Source organism: Archocentrus centrarchus, chromosome 19 (genome assembly GCF_007364275.1).
Source record: "Archocentrus centrarchus isolate MPI-CPG fArcCen1 chromosome 19, fArcCen1, whole genome shotgun sequence".
NCBI lineage: Eukaryota > Metazoa > Chordata > Actinopteri > Cichliformes > Cichlidae > Archocentrus > Archocentrus centrarchus.
This window is the reverse complement of record NC_044364.1, coordinates 4743556-4765217: the sequence shown is the minus strand read 5'-3', so window position 1 is coordinate 4765217 and position 21662 is coordinate 4743556.

Genomic DNA, 21662 nt, shown 5'->3' with positions numbered 1-21662 from the left:
TCTTGTATTTCAATTACAAAAAAACCCACAAAAAACAAGAACAACAAAAGAAATTCAGCCCATGTTCGACTGTTCTGGGACGGATTGCACACAATCCAGAACAGTCGAGTTTGCTGCACTGCTGTGGAGCAGCATCCACTGCTCTGCTCTGTTCTTCTGTTTCTTTGCTTTCTTTAAACAAAGAAAGTGAAAAAATTACTCATTTAAAATGCTCCCATCCTCTGTCCATCAGGTTGTCAATGCTGCCTTCCTTTTACCTAGTGAGACAGTGTATCTAAGACAATATTACAGTGTGATCACTAGTATCGTATCACTAGTGCTAAGATCAACAGAAAGTTGGATGTGGACTGTGTGGATGGGTCCATAACAAATGATAGCAAAAACTATACAGACTATTATACCACATCATTAAGCTGAAGTGGCTAGGCTGTTTTACTCTGTTTATAGCTAAGGTAGGATATACAGGGGATTCAGCTGTCTTTACAATTTAAATTTTGTTTACGCCTCTGATGCTATATAATAAGCACAGATCCCTTTAACATCATTCTGACAATTCACAGTGAGATCTCAGTTTTACTCTGAAAGGATCGATATCAGCCCGTTTCTGTTTTTTGTGAGTAATCTGGTTGATGCAGTGTTACCAGTTCAACACCAGATGGGGCTATTGGCTAAAACATGACAAACCAGGCTCCTTGTTTTCATTAGGTCATCAAATATGGATGCACAGTTTCATATACCGTGCAATTAAAAAAAAAAAAAAAAAAGTTTAGATATGGCTTTACAAGAACACCATATTTTATTTTTTATTGGAAACCTCATTTTCAGTGCTTTCAGATTTAATTTTTTCAGACCCACCAAAGTTTTAGGTTGCATTGATCAACAAACTAATGCAGTGCTTCGCTGTTTTATTCTGTAATATTTTTCTAGATTTATTTAAAAAATTTCCTGAGAATTGATGCACAACCTTCTGCCGCACAGTCACTCAGGTTTCTTAGATGGACACTGTGGATGTTGCGTTAGCTCTTATGTGCTGTTGTGTACTCTTTCACCCACAGCCGCCTGGCTCCACATCTGACAAGTGTGTCCATGTGTTAATGGCTTCACCTTGTGTTAAATACCTCTACTGAGGCAATTAGAGACACATGGAAGGCATTTGCTCCCAGTGCTGCTGCAACTCTGTTTGACTGACTAATGAAGAGGAATACAGTCACAGTGCAAGTGGAAACACATGACAAGGGTGTCAAACTCTGATACAGTTGTGATTTTTTTTTTTTTTAATACATATTGCCTGTGACCACAGAGGGTGAGCTGTCCTTTTCAGGGTGTTCATTCTCTCCACGCTGAAATGAGACCACTGTTACTAATGCAGTCATTTAGATGTGACTTATGATGGTCATTTCACATATGATAATGATCATCATCAGAGCTGGCACAACTTTCATCTGATCCCTACCGCTGAGTAATCAGTATGGCAGCCAGAGTGCCCTTAGAGAGCGCCCCTGAAGATTTTCCATGAGTATAATTCATAAATGTGTCTATGTTCTATATTCCTAAATAGCTGTTTGCAAGCCTATAGCCAGGCTGCCCAGAGGAAACCCAGGCAGGAACATGCAAACTCCACATAGAAAGGCCGTGGTCGGGACTTGAACTGGGGAACCTTCCCGCTGTGAGGCAACATGAGATCATCAAGTTTTTAACTAGTCACTTTTCAAAAGAGACGTTGTAACCAGAAGGGATTATTGGAATAATCTATCTGCAATTTTTGAGTAAATCTGCTGTTAGGTAGATGATGAAACCGGTCTGATGAAACTTGTTAAGTTTTGGTATTTATCGAGCTTCTTGTGTTCCTTCTTCCTGATGTTGGTATTGTGTCTGTCACTACGACCTTCTTCCATTTGTTTGTCTACCACTATGATGTCCGGTTGGTTAGGCATCACAAGTTTGTCTGTCTGTATCTGGAAGTCCCACAGGATCTTATCTCGGTCATTCTCAACTGCCACCCCTGGAAAAAAGGGCTGAAAAGTCGCTAAGTTGTCAGTGCTGATGGCCGGTGTCGCCAAAAACTGATTGCAGCTTCTACCACGTGACAGAAATGTTCTTTATGACTCAAAATGAATTGATATCATTCACGAGAGATCATGTTTGAGATATAAATACCAGCAATAATTTTTTGATACATACCGTAAATCACTTTTTGGCACAAAACCGGCTAATAAGATGACAATTTGCTCCACTGCCACTGTGTACAGTTTGGCGGCATGTACATTTTGTGTAGATGCACTGTGGTACACATTCACATAAAAATTCAGATCAGTTAGTGCACATTAAAATTTCTAATATTTAGCTATATCTGTTTATTAGTGCAACAATATAATGATTTTATACATAGGAAAGAGTATATTTGATACTGATTTCCAGCATTTTTCAACACCAGGATGTGTTTTTAATAGTTCCTTTTACATTAAAATGCCCAAAGAACCAGATGAAATTACATGTCATGAAAAAAGTTCAACATTTTCTTTGTAGGACTTTTAGGGAGGTTGGTCTGAAAAAGAGTACTCTTAGTACACTTTGGAAATGTTGATAATTGTGAATGACCAAGGGGTCATTATTACTTGCAGGGAAATTTTGGCCTTGAAAATAATCAAAATAATCATTTGACAGCATCAGAACAATAGTCTGAACTCTACCAGAAAACAGTGGAAAACAGTAAAACTTTGCTTCTTTAACATGAACAATTTTAAATAACAGGGTACAGTCATTTTAATTGTGATATTAAGTTGCAGTTCTTTTTGTACTTTAAGCAGCTGCTTCATAAGATTGACAAGTTGCATTGCAAAACTAGACTTTACATATTGGCAGATCATTATTTAACTGTGGTGATGGGATAATAATTGTATCTGTGTCAAACTGCATGTACTGCACATTGAGGTTCCCACTTATAAAGCTATGTATTAATTTTCTTCAAAATCTCTGAGTTTATACTTCGTTTTTGCAAGCTCATTGATAGTTTTCTCACACTGCAAGGCTGACTGAGCTATAACATGGGCAGCCTTTACGTCCACTGTCAGTTCATTTATTTGATTTTGAAGTCTCTGAAACTCTTCAATCTCTGAAAGAGTTGTTTCTGCTTGTGCTCCAGCTGCTGTTCTTATGAAGGATGAGTTTTCCTCCAGTTCATCCGAGAGTCTCTTGATCTCTTCCAGGATGTTCTTCTGTTCCCCAATAATGGTCATGAATTCGTCAACCAACTCTTTCACTGATTTAATCATGTCTTGCTCTCTCAATGACTTCCTTAAATTTGCGTTCCAAACAGTTGTGTCTCCAACTGTGACTCCAACAGCAGATGCTGTTAGTAAGGCTAAACCTCCAGCAACAAGTGTTTTTTCACATCCTCCTTGTGATGCCGAGAGTCCTACTCCAACTGCTGTAGACAAGCCTATTACATATCCTAATCCTTTAAGAGCTTCTCCAGCCCTACCTTTCCATGTAGTTTCATTTTCCATCCTTTTATATTCATGATCTAACTCTTGAAGCTTATGTCTAATAGATTGTATTCTTTGTTCATGTTCTAAATAGTTTCTAACAAATGATGCCGCAGCTTCACACAGACTGTTTAATGGAACAGAAACACGAGCAGGTATTCCATTGGTCATTGTTCTTCTTTCACTTTTCACCACTTTTTGACCACTTCCAAAATAAATATGGAAAAATGATAATCACTGTGACCTCTACAAAGAAGGCTGTCATGCAGTCCTTACTATCCAGAGCTCTTGGTAATCTGAAATTTGAAAAACATGAGTACGTAACACAAATCATAAATACTGATCCAGTCTGTGTGTGTGTATTATAATATAAATTATGTGTGTGTTTGTGGTTGTCCAAGAAGCTACCAGATTAAACAACAGAAGTACTGAGCTAAAATAGACCCGTGTATTGTTAAAATGTCTACTAGCTTAAAGTTAGACAAGATAAAAAAATGATCTGTGTTTTATATTTACATTTCAGGTATCGCTACAAAATCTGGAAAACCACTAAGTGTTTAGGCAGTTAAATACTGAAAATAGACCAAAGAAAAGTTGAAGTTAACAACTGAAACAACCATGTAAATATTGTCTTACCAAGTGTGTATCTTTCTGTGCCTCACATTAAGCTTGCAATGAAGTACTCTCATACTGTCAGTGCTTTTGTTATGCATCTTGTCACATGATGTCACGTTCTAAAAAGTTGTCTACCATACAGATCAAACCTGTTCTGACACCTAACAGTATTGGCATGTAGGTTTTACTTTAACTGGTGTACACACCTTATCTCTTTTTGTGTTGAGATATACTTTGGCTTAGTGGATCATAGTGGCATTTCTATAATATTACGGTGGCTGTTATGGTGCCCTACTGTTCCTGGTTGATCAGCTTTTGTTTTCATAGTTTTGCTTTTCTTTTTTGGGTGTGCATATTTGTGGGTGTGTCGAGTTGTGTTTCACCGATTTGCAGAGGTGGGTTTTCCCTGGTGGCTCCACCCACTGGTCCACACTCACTTGTTTGTCATGGGCACAGAAGATGTGCGATTATAAGCTGGTGGAAACCTTCAGTCACTGTATCAGTCAGGTACTGGAGTTGGCTCCTGTTTTTAAGTTATTGCTGTTTTTTCATGAATGGACTATGTGTGTATATATGTATATATATATATGTATATATATATATATGTATATATATTAGGGGTGGGACTTTAACGCGTTAATTTCGATTAATTAATTACGGGGAAATTAACGCGTTAAAAATTTTAACGCATTTTAATCGCACTTTGCACCGTGGAACGTTTCTCAGTGCGCGAGTTCCCGGCATACAGATTATATCGACGCACAATGTCCAAATTAGGGGCCGCATCCTGCGAAGGACCCAGCCCACGTCTTTCACAGCCCACGAACACCACAAAGGCCGGAAGTGAGCGGCTAGCCTTCATATCAGCTGCCGTCACCTCTGCGTAGCTCATGTCGCCTAGCAACCCTGAGTGCGAAGCACAGCTGTGTAAAAGCAGCTGTTAAACGGAGAACGAACTTTTTCTCCTTTTTGTGGTTTAATTTTAAGTCTTTAATTCAAAATAAGCTGTTAAAACAAGCATAACACATTTCAACATCAAGGAATACAGCTGAGAGAATGATTAATTTCCAACTATATTAAGTGAGACATTAATGTTGAATAAAACTATCCAGTTATGATGCTTAACTTTAATTTCAGGTGTTTGCTTATCACAGGAGTACTTCCACCCTTCATTGGTCTGTGTAGTAGACTGGTGGGAAAATAAACAAAATTTTGAAGTTTAAGCTTATGTATATTGATTCATTCATCAACCAAACTTAAATTAATATTTCTCATGTCAAATATTGAAATGCGATTAAAATGCGATTAATTTCGATTAATTAATTACAAAGCTTGTAATTAATTCGATTAATTTTTTTAATCGAGTCCCACCCCTAATATATATATATGTATATATTAGGGCTGCATAAAACAATTATTTTAGTAATCGAGTATTCTATCGATTATTCCATCGATTAATCGAGTAATCGGATAAGAAATACTTTTTTTATTAACAGTTTATCTGCATATTTTAACTTCCGTAATGCAGTTTCTCGCCATGTGAACAAACAGCGGTGAATGGAGCAGCTACAAAGTTCTCTTTTCTTCACCTTAACACTTGCTGATCAGGTGCTTGATGAAGGACCTCCAGCTGTTTCACAGATTTAATGGTGGTTACTAAAAGAAAAAGCTGCTGTTTTGGACGCTGGAAAAACGTTTCCTTTTTCACTACTTGAGCTCACCGTCACAGCTTCGCCTCTTTGCGCTTGCGCAGTTAAAACCGCTACCTGCTATGAGTGTTTTGAAAAACTAGTGGCTGCGGGAGCCATGGCGCATGTGTGAGTAATGGTGTAATGCTTTGTATTCACAAGCATTCTCGAAAAGACGTTTCTACTGCAGGTCTATATTTAGTCACTAATAAGGGATTAAAGTATAAAAAATATTTTGAAGGAGCCCCTCGGTCCTGGGGGGCGGGCCTTCCGGTACCGAACCATCGCTAGTGCTAATGGCCCGCGCTCGCTAGCAAACCAGTTCTGGTAGCTACAGCTGAAGTAAAGACAAAAATAGCAGCTGAAATTCTCAGCGAGCACAACACACACAGACACACAGAGAGCAGTGGAGGCGTGGAAATGCATGTCAGCGACAGTTGCCACCCGTCCCGTAAAGTACGGAACACGGCATGTTACGGAGCCGTATTCCACGGAGTCCCGTAACATACGGGGTTCTGTATTTTACGAGACAGGTGGCAACTCTAGTGATGATCCACTCTGTGTTAAATGAAATCCATCGCAGCGACGGAGAGCTTTTTAGAATGTGTGCTTGTGTATACGTTAGTGATTCACACTCCAGTCCAGTAGGTGGTGGTAATGCAGTTCTATGTTGGTTTGCCAGCCCCCAATAAACCCACAAAAAAACGTCAGCACTAATGCTGCTAATGCTAGTGAGGAGCGCCGCTTACACCGAGACAGCTGAGCGCTGCAGAGTTTAAACGAAGCATCGACACAGTAAATTTGTGTCGATAAATTTTTAGAATCGATTTAATCGAGTTAATCGATGAATCGTTGCAGCCCTAGTGTGTATATATATATATGTATATATATATGTATATATATATATATATATACATATATATATGTATAGGTTGTGTACAGAGGCTGCAAAGACCCTGCAAGTCTAATCAGCGAGCATCTAACCAAGCTAGCTCTCTAAGTAGCTCCAAACCAGAAGCAGCTACATGTGGTGGATAACATCAGGATGCAGCTGGATTTGAACTTTGAGTCCTTCAAAGAGTTCACTTTGTTTTTGTCCAAAATTCGCTGTGTTCTGATGTTGTACACCACGTGTACTGCACTGACGATGAAGTTTGTTGTAGAGTTTGAGTTTTGGAGTTCATGTTTTTCTTTATGTTTCTCCCTGTTGATGTTCATGTGTGTCTTTAATATTAAATACATTAAGCACGTAATGCTACTATTTTGTGAACAGTTGGTTGTTGAATGCAATTTTTTAAACGGTACCTTTTGTCAAGTTTTTGTTACACAATAGTCACTCTTGCACCTGACAAAGTAAGAAAAACTAAAACTAGCAAAAGCTAAACTAAAACTAAGCATGAAACCAAAAAATGAAAAGTAATAAAAACCACTCTGAAAACTAACTAAACTAGTTACCTACTTGGTACCTCATGCTACCAGTAGTGACACTGACCCTAGCCAAATGCAAAACTAGTGAAAAACCAGTCCAAGGAAAAAAAATGTGAGTGGCCTCCACCTGTAAAACCATTCATATTTTCAGGGTTGTCTCATTGTTGCCCCTCTACTGCACCTGTTAATTTCATTACCACCAAAGTAGCTAAAACTGATTAACAACCCCCTCTGCTACCTAACTGACCAGATCAATATCCCACAAGATTAATTGATTTGATACTATACTCTGATTAAAAAGTGTTCCTTTAATCAAAATTCATTCATTTCATCATGACATGTATTGTCATTATAGTAATATATATGTATAGAGTGTAAAGTATTTGCAAATCATTGCACTGTTGTAGTCGAAGTTCTGCTGGAGGTGGGAGTTGAACATCTCACGGACTGGGGCTTCTGCCAGGTGCTCCCAGTGCACCCTCACAACACGTTTACATGCTCCAGGTCTGTCCAGCATCTACCCCATCACCTGATCCAACTCACCACCAGGTGGTGATCAGTTGACAGCTCAGCTCCTCTCTTCATCCAAGTGTCCAGAACATATGTTCGCAGATCTTGTGATATGATTACAAAATCGATCATCGATCTGCGATGTAGGTTGTCCTGGTGCCACGGGCACTTAAGGACATCCTTATGTTTGAACATGGTGTTCATTTTGGACAAACTGTGGTTTGCACAGAAGTCCAACAACAAGACACCATTCGGGTTCAGATCGGGCAGGCTGTTCCTCCCAGTCACGTCCCTCCATGTTTCACTGTCATTGCCCACGTGAGCGTTGAAGTCTCCAGCAGGACAATGGAGTCACCGGATGGGGCACCCTTGAGCACCCCACCCAGTGACTCCAAAAAGAGTGGGTACTCTGAGCTGTCATTTGGCACATAAGCGCAAACAACAGTCAGGACTTGTTCCTCGGCCCGAAGGCACAAGGAAGAAACCCTTTCATTTACCAGTGAAAACTCAGATGTACAGGCAGCAAGTAATGGGGATACAAGAATACCTACTCCAGCTCGCTGCCTCTCACCGAGGGCAACTCCAAACTGGAACAGAGTCCAGCCCTTCTCCAGGACACTGGTTCCAGAGCCCAGGCCATGCGTTGAGGTGAGCTCAACTATATCTAGCCGGTATCTCTCATCCTCACGCACCAGGGCCTCCGTCCTTGGCCACTGCCCGACACACACTGCACCCGACCCCTACAACGCCTCCTGCAGGTGGTGGGCCCATGTCGTCTCTTTGGGCTGTGCCTGGCTGGGCACCATGGGCTAATGCCTGGCCACCCAACGCTCTCCCTTGAGCTCCCTCCCCAGGTCTGGCTCCAGGGTGGGGCCCCGGTAACACTATCCCAGGCAGGTTAAACAGTTCCTTTTGTTGGCATTTCCATAGAGGTCTTCTGAATCACTCTTTGTCTGGCCCCTCCCCTAGGGTCAATTTGCCATGGGAGAACCCTACCGGTGGGACAAGCCCCCGGACAACATATCTTCTGGGATCACTGGAGCACGCAAACCCCTCCACCAGGATAAGGTGGAAATTCACTTCAACCGCATTCCAAGGGAGTCTGAGGACATTGAGTTTGAATGTACGATGTTCTGCACCTCCGTTGTTGAGGCTGCTGCTCAGAGCTGTGGCAGCAAGGTGGTTGGTGCCTGTCGTGGTGGTAATCCCCGAAAGAGATGGTGGTCACTGGGAGGTGAAGGGAGCCATTAAGCTGAAGAAGGAGTCTTATCGGGATTGATTAGCCTGTGGGACTCCAGAGGCAGCTGAAGGGTACTGGCAGGCCAAGTGGAATGCAGCTCGGGGGATTGCCGAAGCAAAAATTTGGGTGTGGGAGGAGTTTGGTGAGGCCATGGAAAAATACTTTTGGACGGCATTGAAGCAATTCTGGCAAACCGTCAGGTGACTCAGGAAGGGAAAGCGGTGCTCTACTCACATGGTTTATAGTGGGTGGAGTACTGCTGACTTCAACTGAGGCTATAGTCAGGCGGTGGAAGGAATACTTCTAGGACCTCCTTAATCCCACTGACAAGCCTTCTGTAGTGGAAGCAGAGTCTGCGGACCAGGGAGATGACTTGCCCATCACTGGGGGTGAGGTCATTGAGGTGGTTATACAACTCCTTGGTGGCAAGGCACCTGGGGTGGATGAGATTTGCTCTGCATTCCTTAAGGCTCTGGATGTTGTAGGGCTGTCTTGGTTGACACGCCTCTGCAACATTGCGTGGAGATCTGAGGCGGTGCCACTGGATTGGCAGACCAGGGTGGTGGTCCCCATCTTTAAGAAGGAGACCAGAGGGTGTGGTCCAACTTTCGGGGGATCACACTCCTCAGCCTCTCTGGTAAGGTCTATGCCAAGGTGCTGGAAAGGAGGGTCTGTCCATTAGTCGAACCTCGGATTCAGGAGGAACAATGCGGTTTTCGTCCTGGTTGTGGAATGCTGGACCAGCTCTTTATCCTCTCGAGGATATTCAAATGTGCGTGGAAGCCCAATCAGTCTACATGTGTTTTGTGGACTTGGAGAAGACATTCAACCGAGACCCTCGGGGAGTCCTGGTCCTGTGGGAGTATGGAGTGTCTAGCCCGTTGTTGCGGGCCATTCAGTCCCTGTACAACTGCAGCTTGGTCTGTATAGCTGGCAGTAAATCACACTCATTTCCTGTGGGTGTTGGAGTTCGCCAGGGCTGCTCGTTGTCACCGATTCTGTTCATAATTTTTATGGACAGAATTTCTAGGCGTAGCCATGTGGCGGAAAGCTTCTGCCTTGGTGGCCTCAGAATCTCATCTCTGCTATTTGTGGATGATTCGGTCCTGTTGGCTTCATCAGGTGGTGGCCTCCAGCTTGCAGTGGAACGGTTTGCAGCCCAGTGTGAAGCGGCTGGCATGAGAATCAGCACCTCTAAGTCTGAGGCCATGGTCCTGAGCCAGAAATGGATGGAGTGTCCTCTCCGTCTCAGGGAAGAGTTCCTGCCCCAGGTGGAGGAGTTTAAACATCTCGGGGTCTTGTTCACGAGTGACGGGAGAAGGGAGTGGGAGATTGACAGACGGATCGGGGCTGCATCTGCAGTGATGCGGACGCTGCATGGGTTTGTCATGGTGAAGAGGAAGCAGAGTATAAAAGCGAAGGTGTTGATTTACCGGTCGATCTACGTTCCTACCCTCGCCTATGGTCATGAGCTTTGGGTAGTGACTGAAAGAGTAAGATCGTGAATACAAGTGGCAGAAATGAGCTTCCTCTTAAGGGTGGCTGGCCTCTCCCTTAGAGATGGGGTGAGAAGTGCAGCTATTCAGGAGGGGCTAAGAGTAGAGCTGCTGCTCCTCTGCATCGAGAGGAGCCAGTTGAGGTGGCTCGGGCATCTGACTAGGATGCCTCTTGGGTGAGGTGTCCCAGGCATGTCCTACCGGGAGGAGGCCCCGGGGTAGACCCAGGACACGCTGGAGAGATTATATCTCTTGGCTGGCCTGGGAATGCCTTGGGGTCTCTTTGGATGAGCTGGTGGAGGTGGCTGGGGAGAGGGAAGTCTGGGCTTCTCTGCTTAGGCTGCCGCCCCCATGACCCAGCGCCAGATAAGTGGAAGAAAATAATATTTTAGTGTCCTGATTACTTTGGAGATTTTTCAAATTTTATGGGGGGGCAGGTGGGGCAGAAATACAGATTACCGTTTCAGCATTTCTGTGTTAAACAAATCAAAGTCATAGTTTTCAGAATAATGCAAGGCATGCACTGTGGATATGTTGATCATATAAACAGCAAACTGTAGGTCTTTGTCTGCCCCTTTTTATTCTCCAGATTTTAGTCTCTCTAAGGCCAGTCTAGCTATAATGCTTTCTCCTAAATCTCTCCTCCATAAAACCATCAAAATGTAGTTTAATTGCATTTTATTATAATGTGAGCTTGTAATGAGAGACAGGAACGTTATATTAATACTGGGATAACTTGAGGATATCCATCTCTGCTGCAAAAGCACTGACTAGAGTAGGAGTGTACCTCCCTGGTCAGGTAGGGAGGTTTGAGGACTTTCATCTTTATAGAAATTATAAATAGCTTAACTTTTAACTAATCATCTTCATGATGGACAATGCCCAAAAGTCATCATGGTGAACAACACTCCAGTTTGTGCGCATGCTCATTATATGTGGACATAATTGATTTGATGGTAGTATGAATCTGCTCATTGGACTGTCACAATATGTCTATCATGTTGGTGCACTTCCTAAAATGTCAAACTCCAAAATTCTTTAACTGTAATCTTACTGCACAGTCTTTAGCTTTCTGCTCACAAGGCTGCTAATCCAATATCTGACTTCAATCTTTCATCTCACTCACATTACAGCTTTAATTTAGAGAAACACAGAAAACATTTAATCTTGGCTCAAACTGCAGAGGCGGTGGTTGGCTATTGTACAGTATAAGGCTGAGGACTGGTTATATTTTCTTGTTTTTTTTCTCCTACACCCCATTTCTTTCTCATTCGCCGTGGCGACCTCACCTTTCTGTCATTAAGCCAGCCAGACGCTACTTCATCTGGTAAATCGTGGCGGTTTAGATGTTATTCCTAATCGCTGAAACATACTCGTTTCCTTCTGCGTTCATCCCAAATTTGCAGTAGAAAGTACTTTATAACATTCACCTGCTCCTAATTATGCTGTTTGTTATCATGGTCGGCCACCTGCATGGTTTTTATGTGTGTGTGTGCGTGTGTGTGTGTGCATGTGTGTAAGAGAGTTTGCTTGAAGAAATGCATTTATATTTGATTGCATAAGTGTGTCTGCCCCTGTGTGTGTGTTAAAGGGATAGATCTTTGTTTTTTATTTAGTCTACAATGTTGGTTGCAAATCGCTCACTGTTTTTCTGCACTGGAAGTTTCCCTAATGGTCAAACAGCATGGGTGGGACCAAAATGGGCACGTCTTACATTCACTACCATCTTCTTTTTCCTCCTCTATTTTCAAAATGTAAAAAAAAGAAAAACAAGAAAACCAACGAAACTATTGTTCCGGTTTGTCACGGCATTTTATCATAAAAGCACAAAGAAACACCCCGAATGAGTAGCTTCAAGGCAGCATCAGCACTGATGTCCAAAAATCATTACTGGATACTTACTGTATTGGACCAATTCTAACACTACTTTCCCATAGAACTGGTGCTTATGTCAGCATGTGCATGTGTGCCTTGACAGGAAGTGCACATGTTTTCTTAAATTAACACAATTTATAAGATTATCCTCAAACTATGCACTATATTGTCAAAAGTATTCACCCAACTATCCAAATCTTTGAATTCAGGTGTTCCAGTCACTTCCATGGCCACAGGTGTACCAAACCAAGCACCTAGGCATGCAGGCTGCTTCTACAAACATTAGTGAAAGAATGGGTCGCTCTCAGGAGCTCAGTGAATTCCAGCGTGGTACAGTGATAGGATGATACCTGTGCAACAAGTCCAGTCGTGAAATTTCCTCACTGCTAAATATTCCACAGTTAGCTGATAGTGGAATTATAACAAAGTGGAGATGATTGGGAATTGGGGAGTGGATGCTGAGGTGCATAGTGTGTAGAGGTCACCAACTTTCTGATCGCTACAGATCTCCAAACTTCATGTGGCCCTCAGATTAGCTCAAGAACAGTGCGTAGAGAGCTTCATGGAATGGGTTTCCATGGCCGAGCAGCTGCATCCAAGCAGTACATCACAAGTGCCCTGCAAAGCATTGGATGTAGCGGTGTAACTGATCACCGTGACAATGAAAATCAAAACAGAAAACAAATGTATGCATATATGTTTTCTCTATGTTTTGAAGTGAAGCATAAATGAGCTTCTCCTCCGCGAATCGCCACCTTATCGTGGTGAAGGGGTTTGTCTGTCCCCCTGGTAGGGTCTCCCATGGCAAATTGGTCCTAGGTGAGGGGCCAGCCAAAGAGCGATTCAGAAGATTCAGAGACTATGAAAAAATCATCAAGGGAGCTGTTTACCCTGCCCGGGATAGGATTATGGTCATCTATGGTCATGAGCTTTGGGTAGTGACCAAAAGAAAAGGATCACGAATACAAGTGGCAGAAATGAGCTTCCTCCAAAGGCTGGCTGGCCTCTCCCTTATAGATGGGGTGAGGAGTGCAGCCATTTGGGAGGGGTTCAAAGTAGAGCCGCTGCTCCTCCACATCGAAAGGAGCCAGTTGAGGTAGTTCGGGCATCTGACTAGGATGCCTCCTGGGCGCCTCTTGGGTGAGGTGTTCTGGGCATGTCCTACTAGGAGGAGCCCCCAGGGCAGACCCAGGACATGCTGGAGCGATTATATCTCTCGGCTGGCCTGGGAACGCCTTGGGGTCCACGGATGAGCTGATGGAGGTGGCTGGGGAGAGGGAGGCCTGGGCTTCTCTGCTTAGGCTGCTGCCCCTGCGACCTGGCCCCAGATAAGCGGGAGAAAATGGATGAATATATGAACATCCCGGTACCAGAACATTGACATTGGATTCTCTGGCTCCTCCTCCGTTGATCAGGCTCGTTTTACCGTTCATCTTTGGTTGCTGTGTGTTGGCAAAGCCTTTGGCTTTTGTTGTGTTCTTCAAGTGGTTCCTGAGATGTTTTTGTGGTCTGTTGTGCCCTCTTATTGAAGACCGCTGCAGGGAGTGCTGTTGCTATTATGGTGGGGTTAAAGGGATTTTCTAGCAGAACAGCGAATCATAACTAGATATTTAGTATTATTCATTTAAACTGTGATTGCGTTTAATGTTTGATGGCTGGTTAGTGTATGTACCTTACCTTTGCATGTCCCCGCTGTCCTGCAAAGATTTTAGACCAGGTTAACTTAATGTTTTATTTTGCCATCAAGTATTCCAATAAAAAAGCTCTAAGAAACTCAAATATTAAACAGTGGGAACAGTTAACAACTAAACACCGTGGAGGTTGCTAACTAGATAATAAACTAAACCAGAACAAAGCGGTGCTTAGATTGGTTAATAACAGTTAATAACAATAATAATTTGTATGCTGGCCACCAACAAAATTCTTGAATCTGATTTGTTCCCACATCTGTGAAATGTATAAGCAGTTTGGGACAACATGTTTTCAGTTTCTTCTGCTGCTCCCGTGTGTCCCAGAAATGAATGTGAATTGAGCAATTACTCTCTGCAAGGGAGAAGCAGCAGTATTACAGACATTACACATAATTCAGAGAAGTGGAAGAATGAATGTGTTGATGGGACAGTTAACAGGAGGGAAATGTCTGCAGTACTCTCTCTTGCTCTTTTTTATTGAGTGCCAACATCTTGTGGCTCCAGCACCTCGGCTGATGGAGATTAAGGTGGACTGGCCAAATAGACTGAAGTAGCCCAGTTGTTGCAGCTACGGCTCTGGTGGCTCCAGGGAACCAAGCACACACGGAGTTATACAATTCAAAGGGTAATGTTTGTTTGTTAAAGCAATATGTGCTGCTCTACGTGTGTATGCTTGGCTTTTATAACCAATGTGTGTGTGTGTGTGTGGGTGCTCGTGTGTGTTTGTCTCAAGTTTCCAGATGAAGCGAGGGTTTACGTTATTTGAATTGGCTCATACATCATGCTACCAGCCCATTATTACTGAGGTCTGCTATCTGAACCACACATCTCCTGCTGCCTTTTTGTGTTCTTTATTTGCATAAACTGGTCACTGGTTTGAAAAATGCTGATCACAAATGGTGCGAGGAAAAACTGGACCTATGCCTATCTGCTTCAATTTGTTCTTTCCATTTTCTTTAGCGCAGTGCAACGACGTCTGAGACTCCAGTCGGGGGAAAAACACAGGAAATAAAAAAGCTACTCCATTTGTGTCTTTCAGCGGTCTTAGTCCTGCACCCCCCCCCCCCCCCCCCCCCCTCACTGAAACCTCACGCTAGGGTATATTGTGGATTATAAACCTACAGCAGAGATTAGGATCAAGTCAAATCACGACTCTAGAGGCAGTTTTGTATAGCATGCTCATGGAGGTCCACTAGAGTGTTGGCTGTGTCACATACATGACATGATAGAAAACATACATTATTGTGGGGAAGTAACAGTCAGCTGACTTGGAGTGCTCAGACAGTTTCTATTATTTTGGACATGTGACATTTTATAGCAGACTAAGTACAGACATAATTAATTACATCACTGAATGGTTGCTGCGTTCTGTTTTGGTGTCCCAGGTGTCCGGGCGGTCCATTATAATCCATTCAAGCTCACTGCCATGATGTCATGGAAACAGTTGAATGAAATTATTGTTAATACAGTAAGTCTATTATTATAACCCATGCTTTCCTTTTATCTCCCTTCTAGGCAGCACAGGCTCTGTTGCCACTTTTCCCTAAATCCAAGTTCACAATAATATGTAAAGCTGTGATAAACTGATTAAAACAATGACCTGTTACAAATATGCAAAAAATATATTAGGACATTTGCAAGCTGCCGCCTCCAGAGATGCAAAAAGAAGTTAGGGTGTCAGAAACTGCAGTTCCTTGAATAGCTAATGTTTCCAAGTTTTGCTAATTACTTTTCATATTCATGACAGCTGTTTGACAGATAAATTTCTATACCAGTAATCTGTTTGAATTTCATAAAGGCTTATACTTATGCATAATTAGGGGCTTGGCTACTTTGAGTGCAATGCTATTTAGTTTTGTTCAGCATTCAGTTGTGCTAAAAGATAATTTTGGGGTCAGCTGTTCATTTTCTTCTATAAGTACCACCTGCTTTAAGCCTATTTTTCATTAGCCAAATTAGCATTAGATTTAAGATGCACCTTGCTAACCAAGCTAGCTAGCCAAAAATAGCCTTTCCAGCACTACCCTCATATTCACATGGTTATGTCTCATTTTTAGCTTCATTATAGTCCATATCCATACTTTAAGAAGCTGCACTTACAGGGGTATGCCCTCCATGAACAGGAAACATAGCTGGAGCAGCAGATAATCACAGATAGGTATCTGCAGCTCAGCACGACTTTCAGCATGCACACCATGTGAGGCTCTGAGCACAAGCACAATCATGGGGTTCGCTGTCTTACTCAAGGACAGTGTGCAAGACGCTGTTCTTGTACAACTCTGGCATAGGCGTCAGGGATCGAACCATCAGCTCCCTCTGTCAGATGAATGACCCCGTAGAGTAACAGCAGTACTGCTTGTATCAAAGTATGACTTCTGAGCAGCCATGAGGCAAAAGAGAAGAAAACGGCATTGATTGCAAAACCACTGTCTATATAATAATAGATAATACTTATTTTTCTGCATTCAATGCAGCAATATAAAACTGACTGCAATGCTAAAGAAAGATAGATGGAGACAATGTCAATATCTATTGATGTCAGTGATACAGTTATAACACTGAGGGAGTGAGCTACTGAACTTTTTATTTGAGAAACCTAGCCCTCCAGGCATCTGCATCATCAGTCTGGGGTCACAAAATGTAGCGTCACGTTGTCCTTGAGCAAAATCTTTAGCATTATAAAACTCTCTGTATGAATGAAATGCATAAAAGCCTGATGGCAGAGGATAAAGAAACTCTAGATTCTAATTGTGGTCGGCTTTCCTGCTTTCGCACCGATTGTCTAGGATTGGGATTTGGGATGGGGAACCTGATCCTGAGCCTGTTGCTCTTGTCTGAGAGGAGAGCGGCATATGGAATTCATCCAGCACATACATCCATTTTTCATCATCACCCTCCTCTTCTTTCTCCATTGTAGTGCTGAGTGCCTAATGGGACTCTGGTAGACCGGTGGGCCGTTTACACGCCAAATACTCTGCAGTCTCTCATCTCCATCCCTCCCTCCCACTGGCAAGGCTCAGGCATGGCTCCTGTCTCTGAAATTGACTTTTAACTAAAAAAAAAAGGTCAAATTTGAGTGTTTAGCAATCCTCCTTTATGACGCTGACTGGATCAAAAAATGGCCCTTCTATTAGTTCCATTTCATTAGAAGTAAATATGTGCATTTGTAAGATTATTTTTGGTAGTGTAAAAGCACACCAAAGAAACAAATAAAATGAAACGTACCCGCTCAGATCTTCAGCGTTTACTGTAGGAATTTCAGTCTGTTTAAATGATAAAATGAAAGGAGAACTTGTAAGACAACATTGCTTTCATGGAAGTTTTTCTCATTGGAGACAAAGCTTAAAAAAAAAAAAAAACAGAAAGAAAAGCCGCGGCCAAGGCTCTTTACCTCTTTGGCTTCTTGCTTTAGGCAGATTGTGGTTTTGTTGCAAAGCCTCCATGAACAATCTGAGACAGGCCTCATTTATAAATAAGTGCCTCAATTGCTTGGACCTGGAAGATACTTTGTGTGTGTGTGTGTGTGTGTGTGTGTGTGTGTGTGTGTGTGTGTGTGTGTAGACACTTGCAGTTGGAAGGATTTATAAAGTGTTTATATAAAGTGCGAGTGGGTGCGATCAAGCCAAATGCAGAAAAGGAGCTCGAGTTTCAACCAAACTGCCTGTTTGAGAAGAAGCTGATAACAGTTTGGTTTGACTGTAATTACGTTTAATTAATGACCAAAAAAATCTTTTGCCCTTGCCAGTCCCGATTTTTATAGAAACACACACACACACACAAACACGTAGACATACATGTGCTGGGAGCGAGGCGTGAGGCCTGGCTTGGGAACAGCTACTGCCATTTGATTTCTCCTTTAATGGATAATTAGATTGCAGGAATGTTTATCGCCACTCAAGACTGCTGAGCGGCCCAGATTTTCCTTTCCCTCCGTCAAAACTCCAATGAGTGACGATCGTTGGGCTTATTAAAACATTCAGAAAATGTGTTCAGGCTTACAGTAAGATGTATGAGGCTTTGGCGTCTTCACAACTGACTGAAGTGCAGCTCAAAATGCTGAAAATCAAGAGCTTATTCACCTTTAATCAGAAAGCCTTCTGCTTGTAAGCTGCATATAAAAGATGGGGATAAGCTCTGTTGATGTCACTCAGTGATGCCACCTTGCTTTTTTGGAGCCAGAAGCGACCATATTTGCAGGAGAGGGTGGTGTGCTAAGTTGTAAGGTATACTAATTAGCTTGATCAGGTGTATCACATAGAAGGAGAGGTCTACTCTTTATTATATAACATTAACTCATCGACATACCCGAGCATGGACTTGGACCTCTGTAACTGCACAGGAAACCATTGTTTGACGATTCAATTATAAATGTCCAAAAACCAGCACAAGCACAAGTGTTCCAGCTGTGTGAATGACTGAAGAGACCAATAGCAGCTATGGCCACATGTTTTGGCACTCACCTGTCACTCATCCATAACCTTAAGCCTGAGCTGTATAAGAATCAGTCACCTTTACAGGTGTAAAGACAGTTTGAAGAGGACTATAGTGACTAAAATATTCTTTTGGGCGATCCAAAAGCCTGAGGAGCTGCAGGTTTGGCTCTTTGCATTAGCTCCATTTATCAACATCCAAGGTTGCAGCTGGGTTTGAACCTGAAATAACTTTTTTGGAAAAAAGTTGATGTCAATACTTGAAAGGGGACCTGTTGCACTTGCTTGTGCACATTCATGCATCAATATTAACATTACCGTCTTGGCCTCTTAATTGTGTTCTTGTAGCTCTGTTCTGGCCTGTTTGACTCTTTCACGTACTGTAGGTGTTGTTAGACCCTGAGCAGTCTTTTGTAGCGTTGCACGAAGCAGGCTTGGCTGTGAGATGAGCGTGGAGCAAAACAAGCAAAATGGAAACCAGGCAGAATCTGTGAGCCTAGTCTCACAAAGTAAGCTCCATAAAGTTGAAGGGAACTGAAGATTCAGATAAAAATTAAATGTTTTCTTGTTGTTTTTTACCATATGATTTTAAGACTTTGCCACCATACTGTCAGCCCAGAGAATTTCTTGTATCCTTGCTTTAATGAAGAGCTCTAAAAGATCAAAATTCCCTCATACACCAAATGGAAAAAACGTCCCTCTGCCTCTAATCTGGTCGACAACTTTGTGACATGCAGCTCAGTCAGGTTTAGATCAGGCGATTGACTCGGCCCGATATCTTCCACCCTCTTTGGTCATATCTTTGAAATGCTGAATTATGATTATGATCAATTTTGTTTTGAATGCTCCCATATCGCCCACATTCATCGCACTGATTTTGTCAGCAGTGAAATTATCAATCAGCTGCACCCACATAAGCCATAAAGGAAGCACCGGCTTGCTTGACATTTTTTCCTCCACAGTTTCCTGCATCTGTCTAGTCCAGCATAACAGGTCAGCATAACGTTCCCTTTTACTTTTGCTTCTCTCACAGATCACCCCTGACACTCGTCTCCACCCACTCCACCCCGCCTGCACTGTCTTCTTCACCTCTCTTGTGCTCTGTTTGTTGCTTTGGATGGTTGATCCCAGGTATCACTACCTCTACTCCTTGCAATTCCACCACTCGATGCGCCTCGCTCTCATTCACACACATGTATTCTGTGTTGCTTCTGCTGACTTTCATTCCTGTTCTCCAGTGCGAACCTCCACCTCTCCAGGCTTTCTTGCCAAAATAAATGTCTGGAGGCATTGCCAAAATGGCCAAGACTTGCTTCTGAGACTCTAGATAGATATTCTAGACTTTGCTGTGAGGCCTTATGCATGTGTGTTGCATGCATTTTTCTGAGGTTAATTACAGCAAATATGTGATTGTCCACATATTTACAGCCAAGACTTTAACTGTTGGTAGTTTTAGATGCTAGTCTTTCTGCAGAAATGACAGATAACACATAGATTACAAAGAAAAAGTGTGATACAAAAAAATAGAAACAGTGTAACTTAATCCACAAGCTATGGTTAACTCACAATCTTTTCAATTTCAGCCACAATGAGCTGACAATTATCTGAAAAATCTTGAGGGAAAAAAAAATCCCCCACAGAGATGTCAGGAGACACAGTTTACTTCCACATTCATAATCACAAACACACAAAAGCAGAAAACAACAAAGGCACGCAGCAGGGAGAGCCAAACTGAAGCAGAAAAGTCTCCCAAATGACAGTAAATACAGTTTGATTTCATTAGCCAAATCTTCCCCTTCTCAGTATGTCCCAAGAACAACCTACTGTAAACCCAGCAGAGGGTAAAAACAAACAAACTTATTTTATGATCATAAAAATGGGATGATTTACATTTTTATTTAATTTCCTTTCACAGGAAGATGACAACAAACGTATTTAGCATACTCTTGATGATGGAAGGGACAAAGTGAGATGTGCTGGTGAGGAAACAGTTGGATAGAAGATGAGTCCTGTCTGAATGATGAATATCAGCAGCATCGTGTACAACTGATGCCAGAAGTGAACATCAAACTAGACTGAAGGGAGAGACAGCGACAGGCAGAGACGGAGGTCTGATTTGTGAGTCATATGGTTGTTTTAGTGATTTAACAGACCTCACAGATGCCCGATGACATCATCAATTTCCTGTAAAATTTCAGAGATCTGTTTTTTTTTTTTTTTTTGGCAACAACAGTGGATACCATTCCCTCCTGGGATGATATATTTTAATGTCAGTCTATAAACTGATCTTACAGCATCAGACTTTGCAAATTTGTCTTTAAATTCCAGATAAATTTAAATAATATTTGAATTTATTTGCCTCAAGATCATCACAATATAAGATAAAGCATGAAGTGAAAGCACAAGTTTCAAAAAAATCAAACTTTTTTGATTTATTAAGAGAGTTTAGGATTTGTCCACCTATCCACCCACACATCCATACAATCTTTAGGGGCGATATTTCCAAGCCAACCAAGAGACATAATCTATCCAGTGTGTCCTGGGTCTGCCCTGACATCTCCTTTAACTTATCTACTTAAGAGTAGAATGGGAGGCAGAGCCTTCAGCTTTCAGGCCCCTCTTCTGTGGAACCAGCTCCCAGCTTGGATTCAGGAGACAGACACCCTCTCTATTTTTAAGATTAGGCTTAAAACTTTCCTTTATAATCAAGCTTATAGTTAGGGCTGGATCAGGTGACCATAAACCATCCCTTAGTTATGCTGCAATAGACTTAGGCTGCTTTTCACTCAGTGTTTATACTCCACTCTGCATTTAATCATTAGTTATTATTAATCTCTGGCTCTCTTCCACAGCATGTCTTGTGTCCTGTCTCTCTCCCCTCTCCCCCAACCGGTCACAGCAGATGACCCCCCCTCCCTGAGCCTGGTTCCGCTGGAGGTTTCTTCGTGTTAAAATTACCTGCAAGATGTTTAGAGTTGAGACAGCCAAACCTTTGGTGCGGAAAGCAGCAAGGTTATTGCAGCAGAGGTACCTAAGATTTTTGTCATATCCCATCTATTCTTTTTACTTTTTTAACTACAGTTTTATATATTTAAATATTTAATTTACTACTGTTATCAGACCCAAAAAATTAGCTGCCAATCACTGCTTTTCTTTAGGCCTGCTGCTTCTTTCTTTGTCAGATTTCCTCAGGTTTTTTTTAAG